Here is a 23,487-nt window from a genome sequence, read left to right on the forward strand (position 1 = left end):
TATAGTTTGTACTAAATGGCCCAAACCAGAAACTTGATGGTTGGTAAAGGACACATAAATATATAGTTATGACTCAGTGAGTGTAATAGTAGATCATTTACGAAACTGATCAAAGACATCAATCTGATTTTTTTCTACACCACTTTTTGGACACATATTTTGTTCCCAGCACCATGCTAGGACTGAAAATGCAAAGATGAATGAGGAAGGATTCCTGATTGTGAGAAACTTATCATCTATGGGAGAAACAGACGTGAAAACAAATAACTCTAACACATGTACTAAAACCTACATAAAGGTTAAGAGCAAATGCAAGCAAACATGACATCAAATGGTTTTATATCCCTTAGTGATACAATTACGCATGGAAAGTATCACCTTCTTGCTACAAGACACAAAGCAAGACTATCCAAGATCATTACCAGTGAATGAGATAAACTTCTATGTAACTTATTTCCCAAATATCAAAACAAATTATATGCCAATGGGTTTGGAGGGTCTAACTAACTTTAAAGCCCACACTACATAAACAAACGTCCCCTAAATACTCATATAAAGGCATTGATTGGCCAAGGGTCCGGGAGTTTCAAGCTGTGATGACAAAGGCATAGACTCAGGGTGGGCGAGGAAATAAAGGGGAGAGAACCGCAGTGAAGAAAATAGTTTCTTGCATGGCTAACAAAAGAGAGAGATGATTACAGCAGCCAGACTGTAGGGATTCTGGCAAAATTATGGTGGTAGCGTGGCAGTGACCCTATGTTTAAGAAATTAAAGACACTTCTAATTTCAAATATTTTAAATCATTACTCCCAGAAGTATATAAATATGTGCCAAACCTACGTATCTTAATTTGGAGTTTTCAAAATACAGACAAAAGATTGCATTTAAATCTAGAAAATGATGTCCAAGGGGGGCATGTCAAGGTTAAGTTGGGCTAGTGGCTGGGAGAAAGTAACCATGGAGTGCTGGGTTCAATCCAAGATTAGAAAAGGGAGCACCTATTTGCAGCCAATTAAGCTGACTGTGCTCTTTTCCTCCATGGAGGTCTGGCGCGCAATGGCTGCAGACTCCTGGGTAGTGTATGCGGCCTGTTGCCTGCACGGGTTGCCCTGAGGGACCTTGGAGACAGCCCTTCCCAGTGGACATTTACGTCTGCCATGCTGTCCCCAATCTAGGCTCCAGATTGGTAGGCATGGTGCCTTTGAAAAGCCCCAGGGCACAGTGGCCAGGGTCCACATTGGCGAAGTCATAATGTCCATCTGCAAAACAAGCTGCAGGACAAGGAGCATGTGATCAAGGCCCTAAGCAAGGCCAAGTTCAAGTTCCCTGGCCGCCAGAAGATCCACATCTCCAAGAAGTAGGGATTTGCTAAGTTTAATGTGGATGGATTTGAAAACATGGTGACAGAAAAGCAGCTCATCCCAGATGGCTGTGGGGTCAAATCTACCCCTAATCATGGCCCCCTGGACACATGGCAGGCCCTGCACTCATGAGAGCCTTATCCCCACCTTACGCCCACCAATAAGTCCTACTTTCCTGTCACAAAGAAAAGGAAAAGAAAAGGCAGCACCTAGCAGAGGCAGCAACAGATGATCCTCCCAAGTTTCCAAGAAACCAGCAAAGGAAAACCAGAGCCCAAAGGATCTCTGTCTTCAGGCACCTGGTATAGGACAGTTTAGGATACTTCTTTTGAGCAGTTTGCTTGCTGATGACCTCTATGTTTTCTGGTCATGCTACGTATGGTGGAAAATTTCTAAGAGAAACTTCCCAGGGGCACGGCCCCCAGACCCCAAATCTGAAGTCAAAATGACTAATCGAGACAACTGCAAAGGCTACTCCACTTAAGAGTAGCTGCTCCACTGGGAGGCCAGCATGGGCAAGATCAGCAGGGAAGGGGCTGTGGAGACCACAAGGTATAAGTTTCCTGGGCCACTCTTTATGGTCGCTCAGAGCTCCCCTTGACCTCTGCCTTAGTACATATGGCCTTCTGCCCTGAAAATCACCTGGTGCGCAACTTAACTCCCCCACCCAGACTGTAAGCAGACACAATGTCACTGTCCTTCTCAGATTGCTTGGCATAGAAAGGTACCATGGTAGAGATGAAAGAAGGGTGTGGAATTCAGCACTGGAAATACCACTTTGAAGGGATGCAGAATGGCAGAGTGGCTGAAACTATAGTTTACGAAGCCAGGTTACCTGAGTTTAAATCCTGCTTCTTCTTAGTAGCTGTCTGAGCTTGGGCAAGTTGTTAGCCATCATGCACCTCAATTTTCCCATTTGTCAACTGAGAGTAATAATAATGCCTACCCCCAGGGCTCTGGGAATCAAAGGAATAAAAGCACTTATAATACATACATATTTTGGTAGATCATACTATTATTTTCCATAGCCTAATGAACAGTGTATGTTCATGTGCTTTGCTAAACTTTAGTTTTCTCATCTGAAAAATGAAGGCATAAGATCCAGTCTCATAGGACTGGATATGAATTAGCTAATGGAAGTCAAAAAATACGTTGAATGGAAAATGCAATCCAAATGTTTTTGTTTGCTCTTATCATCGCACATAGTAGGCACTGGAATCAATGATTGCTAAAATACAGAAACAAAACAACCACAGAAAGGTTAGACCAGACCCCCTCAAGACTCACCATCCCGAGATCTTATACAGGAAAGTTATTTGTAAACATGAACGCCAGACAAGTGTTCCTTGTTAGCTATGCATAGGCCCTGGAGACCAGTACTGCCGTGTGGTGAGATCAAGTGAAGTGATGGACTCTGCCAAGAGAGGCTCTGAGGCCTGAGAAATTACTCCCCCCGAGGCCTCCTGTGCTGCACTGTGCCCCACTCCCACTTCGGCCACCTCCCCAAACACCCCCAGCCCCCTCCCAACAATCCTCCAGACTTTGCCCAGTCCCCATTGGCATGGAAGTGCAGAGCTCAACACATTCCACACTTCATCCCCCTGGATTCACCCTGATTGGCTGGTTCTGCCTGACTGTCCCACACAGCATCTCTAGGAGAGTCAGAAAGGAATGTACTGAACTCACCAGTGCCAGGGGCAGAACCAAAGTCAGCATGGCCTGTCACCCTAAGGAGTTTAGCGCTCCCGTCATCGCCACAAGACAGACACAGAGCAGGCCCCGGGAAGAGCCTGCACCTTCCCCAGAGCCAGGGAGGTGGTCAGAAAACCACATGAGGATGTAGGTTCTCCTACAAAAGCAAGGCCACCAAAATCCTAGCCCTGGAAAACTCCTTCCAAATGGACACTTGACGGGTGGAGGGGAAGAGGGTTAGCATCTGCCCTGAAGCTCTTGGCTCCGCCTGGGTCTTGTGTACAGTACAGAAAAGGAGCCTGGTATATAGAAAGCTTGATCGTTGATAAACCAAGAAGTTTCACCATTTCACAGTAGATCTTGATTCCTTTTCCAAATACATGAGGCTACTTCATCCAATTACCCCCCTGACTTCAGGCAGACTGAGGCCATTTGCCTACTGCTGTGCTCTCTGCACACCCCAGAGTCAACATTGCCAGGCCCCTCCTGCTGGTGCTTGGATCACTTTAACCCAATGCTACAGGTGCCCTTGGACATTGATAAATCTGTGGAGATGAACAGCATTCACAGCACTACAGTCTCACAGTTATTCAAAAACATTGATTCACTCACTTCCAACACGGAGCTCTTTAGCCCTTTCTATTTTTCATAAGCAGGTTATTTAATTCAAGTCATTCATAGCCATTCATCCATTTATTCATTCACTCACTCAGTCAACAAATACTTATTGAGTGTCTACTATGTGCCAGGCACTATGCTAGGAACAGGAGCTACAGTAGTGGTCAAAACCAGGATGATTCTTGTTCTCACAGTCTAGTACATGCATTCTCAACAGAGGCTATATTGCCACCAGGGGTGAAAAGTGGTTCCTGGGTGCTGAAGAAAATTACTCATTTTATGTACAAATCACAGATATGCATATAGTATGTGCAATGTATGCAATCATATGTATGTGTATGTATATATACATACAGACACAGAGTTGCATTTTTGTATTAGTTCCCTATTGCTGATGTAACAAATTATCATAAACGTAATAGCTTAAGATAACACAAATTTATTATCTTCCAGTACTGGGAGTCAGAAGTCTGAAATGGGTCTCCCTGGACTGGAAACAAGGTGTGGGTAGGGCTGCGCTCCTTCTCACGCTCTAGGGAAAAATCTGTTCCCTTGCCTCTCCTGCTTCAAGAAGCTGCCCATATTCTTTGGCTCATGGCCTCTTCCATCTTCAAAGCCAGCAATGGCAGTCAAGTCTTTCTTACACTGCATCTCCCTCACACTGTCCCTCCTGCCTCCCTCTCTCACTTATAAGAAACTTTGTGATTACATTGGGACCACCAGGCTGATACAGAATAATCACCTTAGCTCAGGGTCATCTGATTAATAACCTTAATTTCATCTGCAGCCAAAAGTTCCCCATACCATGCAATATAATTTATTCACAGGTTCCGGGGTGTAGGACGTGGATGTCTTTGGGGGGAGGGGTGGGAAGGGGAGGAGCCAGTCTGCCCACCACAACAGTACATCTATCTGTAACATTAAAATTTCATGGGGGACGGCGGGGCTTCCCTGGTGGCGCAGTGGTTGAGAGTCCGCCTGCCGATGCAGGGGACACGAGTTCGTGCACCGGTCCGGGAAGATCCCACATGCCGCGGAGCGGCTGGGCCCGTGAGCCATGGCCGCTGAGCCTGCGCGTCCGGAGCCTGTGCTCCGCAACGGGAAAGGCCACAACAGTGAGAGGCCTGCGTACCGCAAAAAAAAAAAAAAAAAATTTCATGGGGGGAAGATCAGTAAAGCATGTCTAAAAGGGGCCCTTGAAAGGTCAATAATGAAACAAAGTTTGAGAAATCTTTGTCTACTGAGAAGGCAATGCAGGGTCTTGATTCAATCTTTATACTTAGGGCAAGACTGTCTGGGCTCAAATCCCATCTCTATGCTAACTTGCTGTGTGGCTGTGAGCAAGTTACTTAAGCCCTCAAGAAGGGTAGTACTAGGACACACTTCCTCAGTTTTTGTGAGAATTAAATATGTTAATGCTTTGACAGGACTTAGAAATTGCCAAGTATGCAGTAAGTGCTTGAAAAATGTTTGCACTGGTGTTAGGACAGACACCAAGATTATTCAAATAATCACAGAAATAAATGTGTAAATTCAAATGATGATAAATGCTGAAAAGGAAAAGAATGTTCCTGCCATGCTGTAAGAGTATAAACAACGGGGTCTCACTGGGAGTAGGAGGGTAGCAAGAGTTTCCTAAGCAAGTGACCTCGGAACTGAAATCGGAACAATAGGTGGGCATTAACTAGGTGAAGAGCACGGGGTGGGTGAGATGAGGGGGCTTTGAGGAGAGGTTTCCAAGCAGAGAGAACAGCCTAAGGGTGTCCTTGGGGCAGGAGGGACATAGCACAAGCTCATGAGACTGACAGCCCGGTATGGCTGCCCCAGGGAAAGCAGGGGCTATGGGGGTGGATGCCAGACCAAGTTGGAGAGCTTGATGGAACCAGACCTAAGGGCTTGGGCCATGTTATGGATTTTTGCCTTTATCCTAAGGGCAATAGGAGGCCACAGATGTATATGAAGTAGAGAGGGTACTGCAAGCGAAATGGTCAGGACTGACTGGATAGTGGCAATAGGGGATCCAGAGAGACAAATCAGGAGGTGACAGAAATAGGACCAGGATAGGGGAGGAGATGAAGAGAAAGGAGTTACTTAAAAGGTAAAATCAACAGGACTTTTGTGGAGCACAGCAGAAAGGAGCAGGCCGTAGAGGCATACACCGAATGTCCAGTATCCCATGGACATGTCCACGCACATCCATCAATGCCCAAAGCCAGCCCCCAAGTTTGTGAGTATCCTGTTCAGGGAAAAGGCCTGCCGAAATGTCAGATCAGATGTGCAGTGACTTCTGTAGCACTCTGCACACCACTCTGTATCCTGGGTATAAAATAAACTTTAAATTGGATACAGCTTTAACAAAAAGTGGTGCTGGCAACAGCTCTTCTTTTAAGACCTCTGTTTACTGTAGAGTGTTTTAAGCATGACGTTTTAATTTCAATTTTTTTTAAATATGTATTTTGTGAGAAATAAACAGAGATGACTTAACTGGAAATTGAACCAGGGTCTCCTGGCCCTTGGCCCACATTTCTACCCAGGGACCAACTGTCTGATGAAGTATAAATCCACCTACCCAAGCTGCTGTATGACCAGCGTGAGCTGTGTTTATGTTCCTCTTAAAAGTGCACACACTTCTTGGCCAGAAAGTCCACAGGCCAAAGCATTGATCTTTTAGAACTTCTGCACCAAAGAAGCCTGATTCAATTTGAGGTATAATCATTCAAAGCCAAATCGTAGCTGCATACATTTTCCCAAAAGTTCTCTGCATTTGCCTATTCCATATCCAGGACAGAACCACAGTTTACAGTTCAACAGATCTGGGTTCCTTAAACCATTTGCCACGGCAATGGTTGGGAAAGGAATCCACTGAAAATGATGAAGTGTGGCAGAATCTAAACCATGGGAAAAAATCAATAAGGATTAGAGTGGAAGAGAGGGAAAGGAGGGATGTGCCTGTTTCTGTTATTTTAGAAACACTGAAGACAAGAGACTTGAGTTTTACTCCCACCTCTGCCACCAATTACTTATGTAATCTTCGGCAATTCAGTTCAACAAACAGTGAGCAAATGAATGAATAAATGCATCAGGCATGTCCATAAGCCAAACCCTGTGGTAGGCACTGGGTATCCAAAGATACCTAAGGCACAGTACCTACCGCTGGGGAGTTTAAAAACAAGAGTTGAACACAAATACCTATGTAGGAACATAAGAAAATGTCACAAGTGATAAGGCATAAATAGGCCCAAAAGGCTAAGGGAGAAACAAATCCCAACCTGAGTGCAAGGAAGACTTCCTTGAGGCAAAGACACCTGTGCTTATATTAAAACATGAGCAAGAATTAGCTAGATGAATAAAGGTGATAGAGTGCATGAAAGTAAGCTGTTAACAGACATGGGTAGCTCATAAAGGCTGAAGGATCGTACTGGACAATTGTCACTCCTGTGGCTCTACAGCACCCGAACTTCCTTTGTTTGAGCAATTTCCCTCTTTCTGAAGCTTTGTGGGATCCTCAGCATAGACGGAGAACATTTCTGATACTTTCCTTCCCCCTTCCTGCGCACTTAGGGACAGGCATGTGACTTAGGTTTGGACAAGCAGATACATGCGCCAAAACTGTGAGATTGGGAGCTAGGGACACAAAGAAATACAGATCACAAAAAATATCACTTCTGGCACTATAAGCAGCCATATCAAGGTCCAGCTTCCATGCACAGTGGTGCCAAAGGGAAGCCCCCAACCCCCAGGGTCAGGGTGCAGCAGAGCAGGCTGCAATGTGGAGGCTACAGCAGTGCAACCTCAGTGGACCTGCCCCAGAGCGTGATTTGAGCTTCAGTTTCAGCTGGGTAGCTTCTGACCTAGTTCTTCAGCCTTTGCAGTAATTCTGTAAGCCTCCCAATGTCCTTTTTTTTTCTTTTTCTTTCTTTTTTCCCAGAAAGAGGAAAACAAATACCAATACCCTTTTAAGAAATTTCTCTTCTGCCTAAATTAACTAGGGTTGGTTTCATTTACTTGCAACCAAAACATCAGACTGATATAGGAATACCACACGCACAGGCGAGTGACAGTTTGGTGGTAAGGATGCAGGGCACTGCAAACAGTTTAATATTAAGGAAGCATGAAGAGTGAGGTAAAAAGGATGGGAAGTAAGCCTAGAGAGACAGGTAGGGGTCAAGTCACAGAGCGGCTGGTGCACTGGGCTAAGAAACTTGGAATTCATCCTGAAGGCAATGAGCACCTTAGCACAGAAGTGGCAGTAGCCATATTCATATTTTAGACTGATTAACCTAATTCTAGTAGAAAAAGCCAGTGTAAAGTGGGCAGGGGAAGATTAGGAAAGGCCAGACAACAGGCTATTACAATAGGGTCCAAAGAAAAGGTGAGATGAGTCTGACCCGGGCAGTGGTTATGGGGAGAGAGAGGCGGTGAAAGTCTTGAGAGATGTTTAGGCAACAAAGCAGGTGATACTTATTTTCACATTGAGATGGTAAAGTCCCTTTTACCATTCTGGGCTCAATTTCTTCAACTGTAAATTAGGAGTGACGTCTAGGTGTCCTACAAGACAGGCAACAGTCCGTGATTCTAATTATTGGAGATGCAAGTACACTGGTCTGAAGACAACAGAAACTGTCACCGGGAAGGGAAAGAAACTTCCTTACGGGGACAGGTCAGAAAGATGAAGACTGGGCAGGGTTAAAACCAAAGTCTGTGAAGTTGTGAAAGGCACAGCATATGGTAAAGCTGGGCTTGTTTACCGAAACTTACGATTCTATGCCAGAAAGCTTGAAGGGGTGGGAGGTGTTATTATATAAAAGGAAGCCTTGCTTTATACAACAGGTGCACTGCCAGGGTGTACTAACATTTGAAAATCTGATGCACTGTTAAAAAATCTCCTTTATAAACTGATTTTGTTGTACCTTTTACCCAGATGTTTTCCCATTACATAGACATGAATTCACTGGTGGATCTGAGTTCTTGAACATTTACAGTGAAAAGTTTCTTTCATGAGACTAAAACATTTCTTGAGTGACACTATATTCTTCTAACAAAACAAATATCTGAAGGTTTGGGCATCAAAACATACAGGATAGGATCCCTGTTTTAAGTGTGTGTGTAGCTAAAACTGAACAAGAAAGGCAACCAACACTAGAAGCATGAAAATGGACATTTTCACAGAATCTCAAGAGTTTCAGCATGCCAGGGGTAAACACACTTCTGCCCAAGAAGAATTTTCCTTCACAGTGCAGAAGTTCTTTCTCAGCTAAAAAAAAAAAAAATTGAGCCATGATTTTAGTTTTGTTTGAAAAATTTAAGTGAGGTCCTTTTAAAACTCCTTCTTTGAAGACTAGAGAATGAGAATATGCCATGTATTATTTTTCAGTTACTAGCTCTTCTACATTCTCCCCATTATTTCAAAGGAAATAAATAACACACCTTTGTGTCTCATGCCATCAAATGCTTGATCATCTCACCAAGCAGGGCTACCAAGTTTCTGAAGAAAGACTAGGGATGCAGTCTTAGTTTCTCTGAACAAGGATCTCTAAACGAAAAGCCTAACTTAGCTGATGAGCTGCTGTGGGAAAGGATGACTCCCTCATCCCAGCCCCTCCTGGCCCCTCGTCCCCTCCCCCAACCACAGACAGAGGTGACTTTTGGGGGACTTGCTCTTAAAAGTCTTTGCATTGTCATGGTTATTTGACCCACGGAAAAGTATAAATTAAAATAATACTTATAGGGGCTTCCCTGGTGGCGCAGTGGTTGAGAGTCCGCCTGCCGATGCAGGAGACACGGGTTTGTGCCCCGGTCCGGGAGGATCCCACATGCCGGCGGAGCGGCTGGGCCCGTGACCACGGCCGCTGAGCCTGCGCGTCCGGAGCCTGTGCTCCGCAACGGGAGAGGCCACAACAGTGAGAGGCCCGCGTACCGCAAAAAAAAAAAAAAAAAACAATAAAATAATACTTATAATCATTGTCCATTCCATTTTGTTTTTTCTGTCTTTCAAACTGTGGAGTACTGAGCGAATTTCGGATAGGTCATGTACATAATAAAACCCCTCCAGACTGAACGCACACATATACACCACCACCACTACCCCAATACACATCCATCCTAATTAGGACACAGGAGAAAAATCAAGTAATGTCTTGAAATGGCAGGGAGGAGCATTTGCCTCTTTTATTCAGCTTAGGTGCCCCTTGGAGGATTTCCACATTTTGCTTTTCGCACTCTTTGAAAATTACCCTGATTTAGTGAAGAACAGATTCGTCTTTAAAAATCTATTTTAGGGGACTTCCCTGGTGGTGCAGTGGTAAAGAATCCGCCTTCCAATGAAGGGGACGCCGGTTCTGTCTCTGGTTGGGGCACTAAGCTCCCACATGCCACGGGGCAGCTAAGCCCGAGCACCACAACTACTGAGCTCGCGAACCTCAACGAGAGAGCCCACGCCCCACAACTAGAGAGAAGCCTGTGCACTGCAACGAAGAGCTCGCATGCCTCAGTGAAGATCCTGCGTGCCAGCAGCTAAGACCCAATGCAGCCAAAAAAATTAAACAAAATAAATAACTAAACAAAATAAATATTTTAAAATATCATTTAAAAAACAAAAGTCAGTGGGTGGAGCTCCACAGCCCGATGGCAACAAGCCCATGTCTGCCATGAAAGGAGTGTCTTTTATAAAAAAAAAATATAATAAAAATAAAATAAAATAATGAAAATCTGTTTTAAAGCAACTAAGCACTCTTTACTAAGCAAAGCTGAATTTTTAATAGCTAAAAACATTACCATCACCCTCCCTCCCTCCCCAACGACAAAAAAAGTGCTTATTTTTAAATTTGTATTCCTGAAACTTCCACGTCAGTTCCCTCAAGCCATCACAACTTCTAAGGTGCCCCATAGCAGAATGGGTGCAATCACCCTGGCTGGTGTGGTTCTTTTTCTCTCACATTTCTAATAGTTTTCCTGAAACCCTGAACTTCAGTAAAGTTCGCTAAGCAGACAAATGCTCTGACCTTTTGCTCAAGGAGACAAAGTCGGCCATGGCCACAGGTAGACAAGGTGAGCGATCCACAGGTGTGCTGTCTGCTGGAGCAGCCCCTCACTGGGGAGCAAATCCTGCAGAGAGGGGTCTCCAGCTAAATATACTAGAAGACAGTTTCATGCTGTTAACCAGCTGACCTTTGCCATGATAATCAATTATTCAGAGGAAGAAAAAGCTGCTTTAAAACGCATTTTCTTTTTTTAACGTCAGTTTACCTAGTATAATTTTCTTGCCCCGTCTTTCCTTTTTTTTAAGAAATCTGCCCTCATTGACTGACAGGTACAAATTTCCCCCAACCCTCCCGTCATAAATCTACCTCACCCGTCCCCCTGCAGCTCCCAAACTGGATTCCACGATAAAGAAATATCGCTGCTGCCTCTGTTGTCTTTATCTCAAACCAGAAAATGAACTTGAGTTCAAAAACCTGTTCTCTAAACTCCAAGTGACTGAGACAGGAAGCGGGGGTGTTGGGGGCACTGGTGGATGGCGGCCTGTTTGTACACCCATTGGCACTGCCTCTTCCTCACGAGTGAAGCTTTCCATGGAAATTCTGGCTGCATTAGCCTTGGCTAGGTTGGGGACTATTTTTGGAAGCCTAAAAACCTCAGGGGAGTGACTTTTACTTTTATTCATGTAGAGGGTCCTTACTTTTATTTATTAAAGAAACAAAAACATGTCTCCTGCTTAACTTCAACCAGCTTTCATGTCAAGTAAAACAAAACGTGTTGGCTGGTCCAATCGGCCATTGGCCAGGGCGGAGGGGGAGCCCCTCAGACTGTGTCTGATGCATATGTGACCTGGGTGTTAATCACCTCTCAGAAAGGGAAGAGCCATGGTCTTTTGAGACTCTTGTCCCAAAGGAACAGCTTTGGGTGAGTGTTTGAGTCCAGCTGGGAGAGAAAAGGTATCTGGGCAAAATTCCAGCAAATTTGAAGTGTTACATTTAAAAGCATTTCAGGTGGAGAAGAAAAGCGATGGAAGGCTCAGAACTCTCTGCTCCCAGCGCGGTGACACTGACATCCCAGAACTCGAAAAAAGCAGCAGAAAGGATCATGGGGTGAGAATCACCCCACAGATTTAGCTGTACCCCACCCCCAGAGTCTATGTGTTCATTTTAACAAGTTGTGAAGGGCAGGCAGCCAACCCCTTGGCCTCCAGGAGACAAATTGATTCAAGGTTTTCTCCGTGAGCCCGCAGCCAGGATGCCTGCAACAATAGCAGCAGGAGAGGTGCTGTTGTTTTATCTCAGTGGAGATTTGAAACTCCCTCACCCGGGCCTAGCTGCCCACTAGGCATCTACAAATGGGAACAAGAAACAGCAAGAAAGGCAAGCAAAGTGGAAGATAAAGTTTGCCTCAGGCACTAAAAAAGCTGCTGTGAGAATCCCCGGGGAATTTGCTTGGTGGGGCATCTCCATGCCAGTATCAAGGCTGGCCCTCTATTCCATCAGCCCGCTCTTCCTTTCCTCCTGTGTCCTCTTCACTGTCCCATTTATGACTCCAGCTAGGATTCACATATCCCAACATGCCGTATGATGGCTACAAATACTTACATCACGTTGGGCAAATCACTTCAGCTTCCCTGGCCCCAGTTTCATTCTGTTAAACGAGTATGTGGCAGAGACTACCAGCTATTCACCATAAATCTGTTTCATCTTCTTCCTGGGCACAGGATGCATATATATCCCCTCGTTTCCCTTGTGGGTAGGCATGACGGTGTGACTGTCGTTCCTAGCCAACAGAATATGAGCAGAAGTGGTGTGTGCCATTTTCAGGCCAAGAAGTTGACATGCCCCCTTTTTCTCTTCCCACCAGTTGCACCTGGTTAATGATGGAAGCCCAGATAGCCACGCATTGAAGAGGGCAGAGCCAGAAAATGTGTCCTAGAATCACCTTGTAAAAGAAAGCTGCCAGGTATAGATCTGGAGAAAACTCTAATTTAAAAAGATACATGCACCCCAACATTCACAGCAGCACTAATACCCAAGACATGGAAGCAACCTAAATGTCTGTCGACAGATGAATGGATAAAGAAAATATGGTATATATATACAATGGAATATTACTCAGCCATAAAAAAGAATGAAATAATGTCATTTGCAGCAACATGGATGGACCTAGAGATTATCATACTAAGTGAAGTAAGTCAGACAAAGACAAACATCATATGATATCACTTATATGTGGAATCTAAAAAAAGTGATACAAATGAAACTTACTTACAAACAGAAACAGACTCACAGGCATGGAAAACAAACTTATGGTTACCAAAGGGGGAAGCGGGGGGAGGGATAAATTTGGGATTAACATATACACACTACTACATATAAAATAGATAAACAACAAGGACCTACTTATAACACAGGAAACTATATCCAATATCTTGTAATAACCTAAAATGGAAAAGAATCCAAAACGAAATATATGCATATATATAAAACTGAATCACTGTGGTGTACACCTGAAACATTGTAAAGCAGCTATAATTCAATAAAAAAATAAAAATTAAAAAAAAAAAGAAAGCTGCCCTTTAACCAAAATATCTTCCTTGGACTGTTTCATGAGTAAGGAATAAATATTGATCAGGCTAATCCACTAAAGTTTTGGGGAGCCTACTTGTTTCTACAGCCTAACCTACCCTGACTAATACTGGGTGAAAATAACCCCTGCCCTGCCTACCTCAAAGAACAATGGGAAGAATCAAATGAGATATGATTTGTGATGTGTGAAAAAACTTTGAAAGTATATCACATCATCCAAGTCTAGAGCAGAAATAACACCATCTGTAGATGAGGAAGCACCCATAAATTAACAGCATTCACTGAGTCCAGGCATCCTGCTACTTAAATGCTTTATAAGGATTGTTCCATTTAATATACATAACAACATTAGGAAGCAGATGCTATTGCCATCCCCATGAACCAGATAAGGAAACCGGGGCTTACAAAAGTCAACGACTCACCCTGTACTCAATCTGAGCTAAAGACAGAAAGTCTGACACCAGAACCAACAGTCTTAATGGTGAACCTAGAAAGAAAAGGTAGCTTCAAATAAATGAATAATTGGGACTTTTAATTAAGTAAGTGAACCCTTAAAACCACTTTGCTTCAATTACCTTTTTCAAAAGAAAGCCATTGTTGGCCTACTATTTGTCACCATGCTGACCCAGTTTTTCCACTTCTCTTCCATGTACACACACATCTCTCATCTACAGCAGCTGGTGTTCTTTCAAACACATGATGATGTAGACCACTACCTAGATTCCTACCATAAGCTTGGATGCAGGATTTGACATTTACTAGGTACATTTTTAAATCTCAGTCCAGTACATTTTTATTCCCTCTAGAAACTCTTTTGTCCTCTTAAATGCATTTAATGTAAGCTAAGAGACAAGGAAATGCTGTTTAATTGGTGTAAAAGGGCAAGGGCACCTCCCAGGTATTAACTCATTTAAGAAATCATAAAGCAATGTTACCTCATGCTTCCACTATTAGACAGAGTCCCAAAGTACAATTACTGAAGCCTAGTAACAAGACCACCAACAGTAAGCCAGGCTGTTATAAAAATTTAAGAGCTATTGTGTAAAATGAGCTTTTACAGTCGGTCAGCTGAGTTACTTAGCACGTGTGTTTTCCATCCTTGTAATGCATAGGGAAAATTCACAGTGTCCAACATCTCTTAAAACCACATTTCCACCTGTGTGGGACAGTGGAATTAATAAGCATATAGAACAACCTCACAAATTTGGATCCCACTCATCTGGAATTCATGATATTTCAGTTACGCATATGTGAGCCTGGCCAGACAAAAAGGCTGGCAGGGGTGGAGGTCATTGCACAAAGCTAGAGTGAAACAAGGGCTGGCAGGGTCAAGGGGAAGAAGAAATTGGGCTGTGGAGTTCAGAGACTATTATACATACACGTTGTAATGAGCAAATGAGAATCGTATATATAAAGTCACTAATTGTGTGCTGAGATTGAGTTTTTACCCTTTGGTATTCATGAGGGTTTGGGAAATAAATTTAAACACTTACATGAAATTGCAGGAAGAATGTTTAACCTGCTTGCTGATTAAGGCAAATAAAACATTTTCTTGCACTTTTCAGAAATACATTCACAAAAGCTAGTGGCATAGTTATTTATTCACTAAAGGATGTAAACAATGTAACCCTTAAGAGTCTTCCTGACATAAAAATAATAAAATACCAGTCTATAGTATACAGTTCAAATTTGAGACTTGCAATAACTCTAATAATCCCCCTATAATCCCTAACCATTCCCACACATAAGACAGGGGAGACGGAATCAACATATGTTTAATGAGGATCAATTATCTGCCAGGCAATTGTGAGTAATTAACATTAGATAAGTTTAATTAATTGGTTTTTAGTGGACTGAGTGTCTCAGCCAGCTGCATTTGCAACTGATTTGTAAGTTCTTAAACACTATAACAGTCCAAATAGAACAAAATACCTTGGAAGTGAAAAGCTATGATACGGATTTTGTGGTTCCACCTGTGCGCATTTTTAAATAATATTACAGTTAATAAAATTATCACATTTTTTAAAAACCCAGCAAGATGGCCTTTCCTGGTTCATCGCAATTAGAAACAAACTAGTCCCTTTTTTGCACACCCTAACCATTCTCACAGAATTTTTTTCACACTATATTAGCATTAGCATGATAGTTATTTGTTTACTATTTTTTCCCTCTTACAAGATAAATATTCTTTGAGGATGAGGACCATGGTCAAACGGAAGAAGAAAGAAAAACTTCAGACCTTCAAATTCACTAGAGATTCGGTTTAAGTTTCTTCTGGATGCCCAGTTTTCTTCCGTGTGAATTGAAGAATAAAACAGTAGCAGAGGGCTTCCCTGGTGGCGCAGTGGTTGAGAGTCCGCCTGCCTATGCAGGGGAGGCGGGTTCGTGCCCCGGTCCGGGAGGATCCCGCGTGCCGCGGAGCGGCTGGGCCCGTGAGCCATGGCCGCTGAGCCTGCGCGTCCAGAGCCTGTGCTCCGCAACGGGAGAGGCCACGACAGTGAGAGGCCCGCGTACCGCAAAAAAAAAAAAAAGAGTATACTTTTTCTAAGAATTTCAAAACATTGTCAAATTATACTCCAGAACGCTCTGGACACGCAAGTTTACTATCCTAATGGTAAAGCAGACAAATGCTCACCCCTCCTACCCGACTGACAACTCTTAGTATTAATAGACTTTTTACTCCTTGCCATTCTGATTGCTGTTCAGTTTCTGGTAAAACAAGCCAAATATTCTTGGCCATTTACATCTCTTCCTTCGTGATCTACCTATCCACTTCACACATTTTTTTCTAATGATATGCTTCTCTTTTTCTGAATAATTTTCTTAACTTTGACCTGAGGGTCTGGGACCCTCGACTACTCTGAATTTTCTCCAAAGTTGTCCTTGCCTTTGCTACAGATCTGTTCATCTCAAACTAGAGATGCCTTTCGTCATCTCTTTGCTAAATCAGTGCGCCTCTCTCCTAGCAAATGGCTTTTCTATTTTAGCTTTGGACACGCTGTGTTTCTCTTTAACTTGATAAAGGGTGGAGAGAGGGGGCAGCAAATTAGAATGTTAGAGGTAATGTACGGAGGAGCTCTACTAAGGCCTAACCTCTATTTTTTCTGCTGAGAGTCTCAGACATGGGCACTGAGATGAAATTTGAATTTTTTTTTTTTTTTTTTTGGCTGCATTGGGTCTTCATTTCTGTGCACGGGTTTTCTCTAGTTGTAGTGAGCGGGGGCTACTCTTTATTGCGGTGCGCGAGCTTCTCATCGCAGTGGCTTCTCTTGTTGTGGAGCACTGGATCTAGAAGCGCAAGCTTCAGTAGTTGTGCTTTGCGGACTTAGTTGCTCCGCAGTATGTGGGGTCTGCCTGGACCAGGGATCGAACTCGTGTCCCCTGCTTTGGCAGGCAGGTTCTTAACCACTGCGCCACCAGGGAAGTCCAAATTTGAAATTTTTAAACAAAGATTTTCCTTGGAGTTGCCAGGACATATTCATTGCCCCAGGCGGAATTACAGCAGAGATGCAAAGAGAACTTTTTAATGTTCGGTTCCCGAACTTCTACAGAGTTGGTTAAAATCTGTAATAGAAACATGAATGTGGAAAGCCAAGCATGTTTGTGTTGTAGGAATCAGCCTTTCTGAGAGAAAAAGAAAGATTTTTGAAAATCAAAAGCTAAAATCTGAAGAAAGCAAAGCTTAGACTTTGGCCCATAAGCTGGTAGTTTTGATCTGTAAGATATGAGGTACCTCCCTCTCAAGCATGATGGAGGTGGGAAGTTGGAGTGAGTTGAAAATATCGCTGGGGGTATTATTTAACTATCACACTGCCAATAGCACTCTCATTGAGAAACTGCTCAAATTAATGGATTGGAGAAAAAAATTCATGGAGAGCCAGAGAGTGGATATAGAGACCAGAGGAGAGCTGCCCAGCCCAAGAAGGGGGAAGCTTGAGTGGGCAAGGCTCTGTGGACCTATATAGAGGAGGCCAGACCTGGAGGGAGCACCCAAAAGGCGCTGGATCAGCTCTGAGAGACGGCCCAGGCTCTTGCCCGTCTGAGGCCAGTAACCAGCACCGAGGATGCACATGGTTGCCCAGCCCAGAGCTGCAGATTCTCAGGCACCACTCCCATGAACTCCCTTATCACCTGTGGCGGGCAGCATCTCAGCTATCCTCATTTCCGCCTTTCCTTCAACAGCTGCATACCACCCAAGAATCTGCCCTGCCCATCCGAACTGCCCCCCTTGGACAAGCCCTATTTAATAGCTCATCAGTTTTATAAATCTCCTGAAACCAAGGGTGGGAGTCCTGACGTTGAGCGAGGCACAGGTTAGTGTAGAGAGGTAAGCCCCACACGTGTGATCTTCGGAGGGAGTGAAAAAAAGGCCCGGAGGCTCCCTCCTCCCTCACACTGCCTGCCACCTCCACCATCTGCGACAGCTGTGAAATGCAGCCCCATAACACCCGCCTGGCCTCGCCTGGCTGAAGAGTGGGACAGACTTGCCGAGAGTCCACTTGTTGAGAGTCTTGCGGAGTCTTATGGGGAAAACACCTAAAGACGAAAGAAGCAGACACACAAAGTCTGCTCAGTCTCATGCCTCTAAATTCCTGACAGCAAGGGCTCTATCTACATATCACTATCGTATCCTAAGTATCTGGCCCAGTGGTTGACACTTAGAAGATTCAGTAAATGGTTTGGCGGAAAAATAAGTGGATGGATGGAGTACAGCAGGATGTCTCTAACTTGGAATTATCTGAATTACAAGGAGGTTGAGAGATGTTAGGCAAGAATGTACAGCTGTGTTTACGCTGAACTCTCAGTGAGAAATTGGGACAAAGCAGAACTATTGTAAATAGTACCCTCAAAGCACAGCGTAGCAGAGAACGGGGCATAGCCGTGCTTTCCACTTCTGCCCTGAAAGCAGTGTGACTCTGGCACATGGAGGGCCCCAGGGAGCACAGAGCAGCTCGGCGGCTTCAGGTGACAGCAGCCCCCAGATAATGGTGGCCCCACAGATGGTGACCACGCCTGTACCCATGGTAGGAAGCCACCTAACAGATGCATCACTGGGAGGTGACTTGGACAGGCTTCGTGACAAGTATGGGTCTTGAGATGACCCTTTTGTTTTATTACTTAGGTATTTTCCTGAACATCTAGTTAGCTCCAGGCGGCTATGTGCCAACCTCAGAAAACTGGGAAGATTCTGGATGAATACTGAGAATTGGAGGGGGCTCCAAATGGAGAGAACGGAGTAAAGAAAGATAAAGTAAGAAAAAGGATAATCTAACTGAGAAGAGGCATGCAATTTACAAAGTAATTTTACATATATCATCTCATTTAGAAGGGAGACAATAGTGAGCACAGTCAGTACTGTGGAAACGATAAGTCCCAATTGGGAGGTAACTGGTAAAGGCAATGAGTGAAAAATAAGGAAGTGATATATTCACTCTCCCAACAGCTTTCTGGATGGAAGCAGGCAGCTAGACATTACTTAAAATTTCCATACAATGGTGCTTCTCTTAGATCAACCAGGCAGAGGCTAGAACTCACCTGCCTTAGACAAGTTTCCAGGACTGTTTCCTTAAGGCACATGTATTCCACACTACAGAACTTTTTAAAATAGCAAACTCAGGGGAGGTTTTCAAACATAAAATTTTTAAGTGGTTTCACGACAGTTTCAAAAACTGGACTGACAATGGATTTATTCTTCAGAGGATCCTGGGCAGTTAGAATTCCAGGTTGCTATTTACAAGACCAAGAGTTAAGTCCGCTCTTGTATCTTTTAGAGTTGCCACTGCCATATGCCCCTGGAGAAAATGCTGAATGCTATATTCATGATGAAATGAACTAAACATTTTGAAATCAATGGTAATGTGTGTTTTAATTCCCAACCCAAATTTCAGAAGCTGGTAAGGGGTGACACCTTTCCACATCCAGAGGTAGATAACATGGAAAGTAATGCCTTGTTTCCCTCTCCCCTCGGAGTGCATCTCCAAACCTATGCCCCAAACTCTTTAGCTAACACACCTCTTGAATTAGTGTGTAGAGAGTTTCCCAAGATCAACACTGAAGTCCTTCATCAAAGTCTTAATTCAAGGCTAACTGGTATTTTAAGGTAACAGAACCAGCTGTGCACACGTTTGCCTTAGACAGAGACACCTCTGCAAGATCCAGGCTTCTTAATGTAATCATTCAAGCATGAATAAGCTGGGCAGCTCCCTGGAATCTCTGACCAGATAAAGGTGGACAGGAGGCACTCCCCCTGTGAGTTTTACATTCCACAATGAGTCTAGCTGCCTTGACCCCCTGGGAATTTCTTTCTCTGTAATTCCAAGCATTTGTACCGAGCAGCTCGGTCTCCAGCAATTTGACAGTTCAATTAATATTGTCATACCTAGATAAATGGGACTATAAAACATGCATGTGTCATTACAATATGGTCTATTTTTAGAAGCCACCCAAACAAGAACAGGGTCTTGCAGGTCACTGAGGCCTTTGGGTTTACGAATTCCTGGTCCGAGGGAGGTCTCTCCCGCTCCCAGGTGCCCTCCCTTCCTGGTTCGTTCTAGAAGATGATCAATTACAATGTCATAGGTCAAAAAGGCCATCTATCTACTGCACATCCCCCAGAACTTGGTACCTGGAGACTGGGAGTGAGGGTGGACAGATGGCCCTTTGCTTCTACCGCCATTGCCCCCCTTGTCTAAAAACAGGCTCTTCTTCAGCACAAAGTGAATAAAATCAGAATATCGGGAGAGAATTCTGACATAAGACTGGCTGATTACAGAGCCTGTACAACTTTGAGGAAACACCCTTCTGAGAGGCAGAAAACCTGAACTGGGTAAGAAGGCAAAACAAGAGTTTCTAGCCTCTGGAGGCACCAAGCAGATTTTATTTCAAAGAACTGAAAAATCTGATATGAATTATTTTTCAAATAAAGTAAAATAACTTCAAGTATTTACCACATTATTAAGTTCTGAAATAATTGGAGAAATGAAATTAACTCCCATAAACTAGAAGCCTTCTGTCTTAAAATGAACAGATCATTCTATTGCTGTCATAGTCCTTTTATGTTTAAGATACGTTTTTAATTGGATTCTACCTAGTTGTCTCTGTTAGTTTATCCCTCAGAAGTGTTGCTTGTTTTGATCCAATTTCATAGGGTGGGTTAGAAGTTTCAAGATAAGCCTTGGATTCAGTTTGCTAAGTCTAAAACCTTAGAATGCGCAACAGAAATTTTCCAAAAGGTTTATATTCTGTCACATTTCATGGGGTTCAACTTAATTCTGCAAAAGCACAGGAGGAGGGCTTTACTTTCCCTTCACACGGCCTTTCTGGGACTGGGAGCAAAATCACCTTTCAGCGAACCTGGCCACAAAGCCTAATAGAAGAGGATCTTTGAAATGCAGGGAAAAAAGGTCAAGACACTTAACAAAATAACATACCAGAGTTATGCTCTCAGAATATTTGAAAACAATCAGTTTTCTTCATGACCTCCCCTCCCTCTGTGTGCAGGACCTAAAGCACACAGAGCATCACCACCTCCACCAGCACCCAGCTCCACGGAGAGGAACAAACAGAAGCTTGGAGGAGGAACAGGGAACCTTGGGACATGCAGAGAAGACCATGAGAGAGAGGAAGAAGGGAGGGGATGACCAGGGAACAGACTTCTTAGGCCTATCTGAGGGCGCTCAGTATGGACTGGAATAATCTGGAAGAGAAGAGAACTGATTTTTACCATCTTCTGAACTCCAAATGTGGTTGATCCCCCAAGAGCAACACTTTGATCCTCCAGGAATCACACTTTGATCCTCCAATAGTAAGACCCTCCCATACTTAGGAATAGGAAGTGAAGGGCTGCACATTCCTGCCTTCCAGGGTCAAGGGCATGAGTAAGAGGGTCCACGTGGCTCATAGTTATAGAGAAGTCCCATTACACTAAGTAAGGTCCATGGTTCACAGAATTATACATTTTAAAAAATAAGAATAAGATTCCCAGGCAAGATAGCTCCGTAACTTCACAATTTGGCTTCCCCTCTCTTCCAAATAATAGATGAAAACAGAAAAAGATGAAATCATAAGACACATCTAATATAGAGATATGACTCAAAATATCTTTAAATATCTAAAATCAGGGCTGAGGCTGTGGGTCTGCTGGGTTCTCGAGTCAGAAGCAGTGGCAGCCAGGAGCTGCCGGAAGTAAGGCAGAGTAATAGAAACTAAAGGTGCTCCATTTGCAACTAGGTATGGAGCCAGGCTCTCTGCATGAAGCCATGAGGTTTGGGGTTTCTTGATTATGAAAGAAGCTAGAAAATAAAAGGGTACTGATCTAATACAGAGGGCTATAGATTCATAAGAAGCTGTGAGCCAGGGAAGATGGGAGCAGAGAGACAAAGCTTCATGACAAGGAATTAAGTTTATCATCAAAGCTCAATTTTAAGCCCTGGCAGCCCAGAGATAAAGGCAAAAAATTAAACAATAACAAAGAAAAAGAAATGATGGACATCGAGGAAGAGAAAAAAATCTAAAACAACAACAAAAGCTCCCACTTAAAATAAATCTTCAGGGACTTCCCTGGTGGCACAGTGGTTAAGAATCCGCCTGCCAAAGCCGCGGACACAGGTTCGAGCCCTGGGCCGGGAAGATCCCACATGCTGAGGAGCAACTAGGCCCGTGCCTCACAACTACTGAGACTGCATGCTGCAACTACTGTAGCCCGCGAGCCTAGAGCCTGTGCTCTGCAACGAGAAGCCACCGCAATGAGAAACCCGCGCACCACAAAGAAGAGTAGCCCCCACTTGCCACAACTAGAGAAAGCCCGTGTGCAGCAACGAAGACCTCACACAGCCATAAATAAATAAATAAATATAAATAAATATATATATATATTTTAAAAACTTGTAAATAAATAAATCTTCAAACCAAAACTCTAAAATACAAAAAATCTAATACCACGAAAGTTAGCCAACAAACCTGAACATAAATTTACTCCAAACGAAATAAACTGTATCGGAAGAATTTCACACAAAAATAAAATAAATATGCTTCAGATGCCCAGAGAGATAAATGAGAGAAAGATGACATTTAAAATGAACAAAAATTTATAAAACTGATAATATATAATTGTAATATCATATATGATTGTAAAAGCTTATTTGAAACCTTGGAAATGAAAATATAGTCATTGAAATAGTTTAAAGACTCAAAAGATGTGATGAACTCTAGAAACAAAGAGATAATTAGTGAAAAGAAAAATAGGGCAGATCAAGCAGGATAAGAAGAATGTTCATGCAGGGAGGCAACCTGGCCTGAGGAGTCAGAAATCAAGCAGCCTGCCCGAGGCAAGCCCGTGTGTATGTGTGCACATATACACATGTATCTATATCTATTATTTATGTATAGATATATACATACACATATTTCACAGTTCTGTCCATTGAGAAGGCCTTGGGGCAGGGACACCATAAGAAAACAAAGCACACCTAGTGCCCAAATCTTGGCTTCTAAGCACTCTTCTCCACTGCAAAATCAGAGTTCCTTAGGAAAATAGATGATTCCCAGACTGGGGTAGGGAAAGTAGAAGATGAACCTAGAACATCTTGTCATGCTGGAAAGCAAGAAAATGCTCAAAGAATGATGGGGACCTGTCAAAAGAACACAGAGGGACTTCCCTGGTGCCGCAGGGAAGTGGTTAAGAATCCGCCTGCCAATGCAGGGGACAGGGGTTTGATCCCTGGTCCAGGAAGATCCCACATGCCGCGGAGCAGCTAGCCCCGTGTGCCACAACTACTGAAGCCCATGCGCCTAGAGCCCGTGCTCCGCAATAAGAGAAGCTTCCACGACGAGAAGCCGCGCACCGCAATGAAGACCAAAACTGCAGCCAAAATTTAAAAAAAAAAGAACACAGAAACCAGCTTGGATGGGCCCCCACTCACCCTGGTGATGTTAAGCAGAATGTGATGAGACAAAAGCAGCAGCAGATTCTCCTGGACACTACATGGATCCAGCCCAATGGGGTAGAACAGGATGGCAGACAGTCCTCAAGTACTTGACCTAACTGGTTTGGTTGTTTTCTTACACCTCCCGAAGTGCCCAGTGCTGGAAAGCAATAGTGTGAAATCAGTTGACTGCAGAACATCCTTCTGTCTCCCTGTGAACGCCATAGTGTGAAAATTTAAAACCCCAGATATGAACATTAATTCTGATCTTGGTGATCAGGCCAGCACTGAAATGTCCTGCTTTTTAGGGGGTCTATGACTAAT

The 23,487-nt window shown here is 43.6% G+C and overlaps 1 non-coding gene across 1 annotated transcript; it reads left to right on the forward strand.

Annotated features, from left to right (window-relative positions):
* Positions 1 to 1,002: 1,002 nt before the first annotated feature.
* LOC114895736 lies at positions 1,003 to 1,131 on the forward strand. The gene has a single exon (XR_003793631.1). It is a non-coding gene; the product is annotated as a small nucleolar RNA SNORA70 (small nucleolar RNA).
* The last annotated feature ends 22,356 nt before the right edge of the window (positions 1,132 to 23,487 follow it).

Source organism: Monodon monoceros, unplaced genomic scaffold (genome assembly GCF_005190385.1).
Source record: "Monodon monoceros isolate NGI ecotype Baffin Bay Population unplaced genomic scaffold, NGI_Narwhal_1 Super_Scaffold_14, whole genome shotgun sequence".
NCBI lineage: Eukaryota > Metazoa > Chordata > Mammalia > Artiodactyla > Monodontidae > Monodon > Monodon monoceros.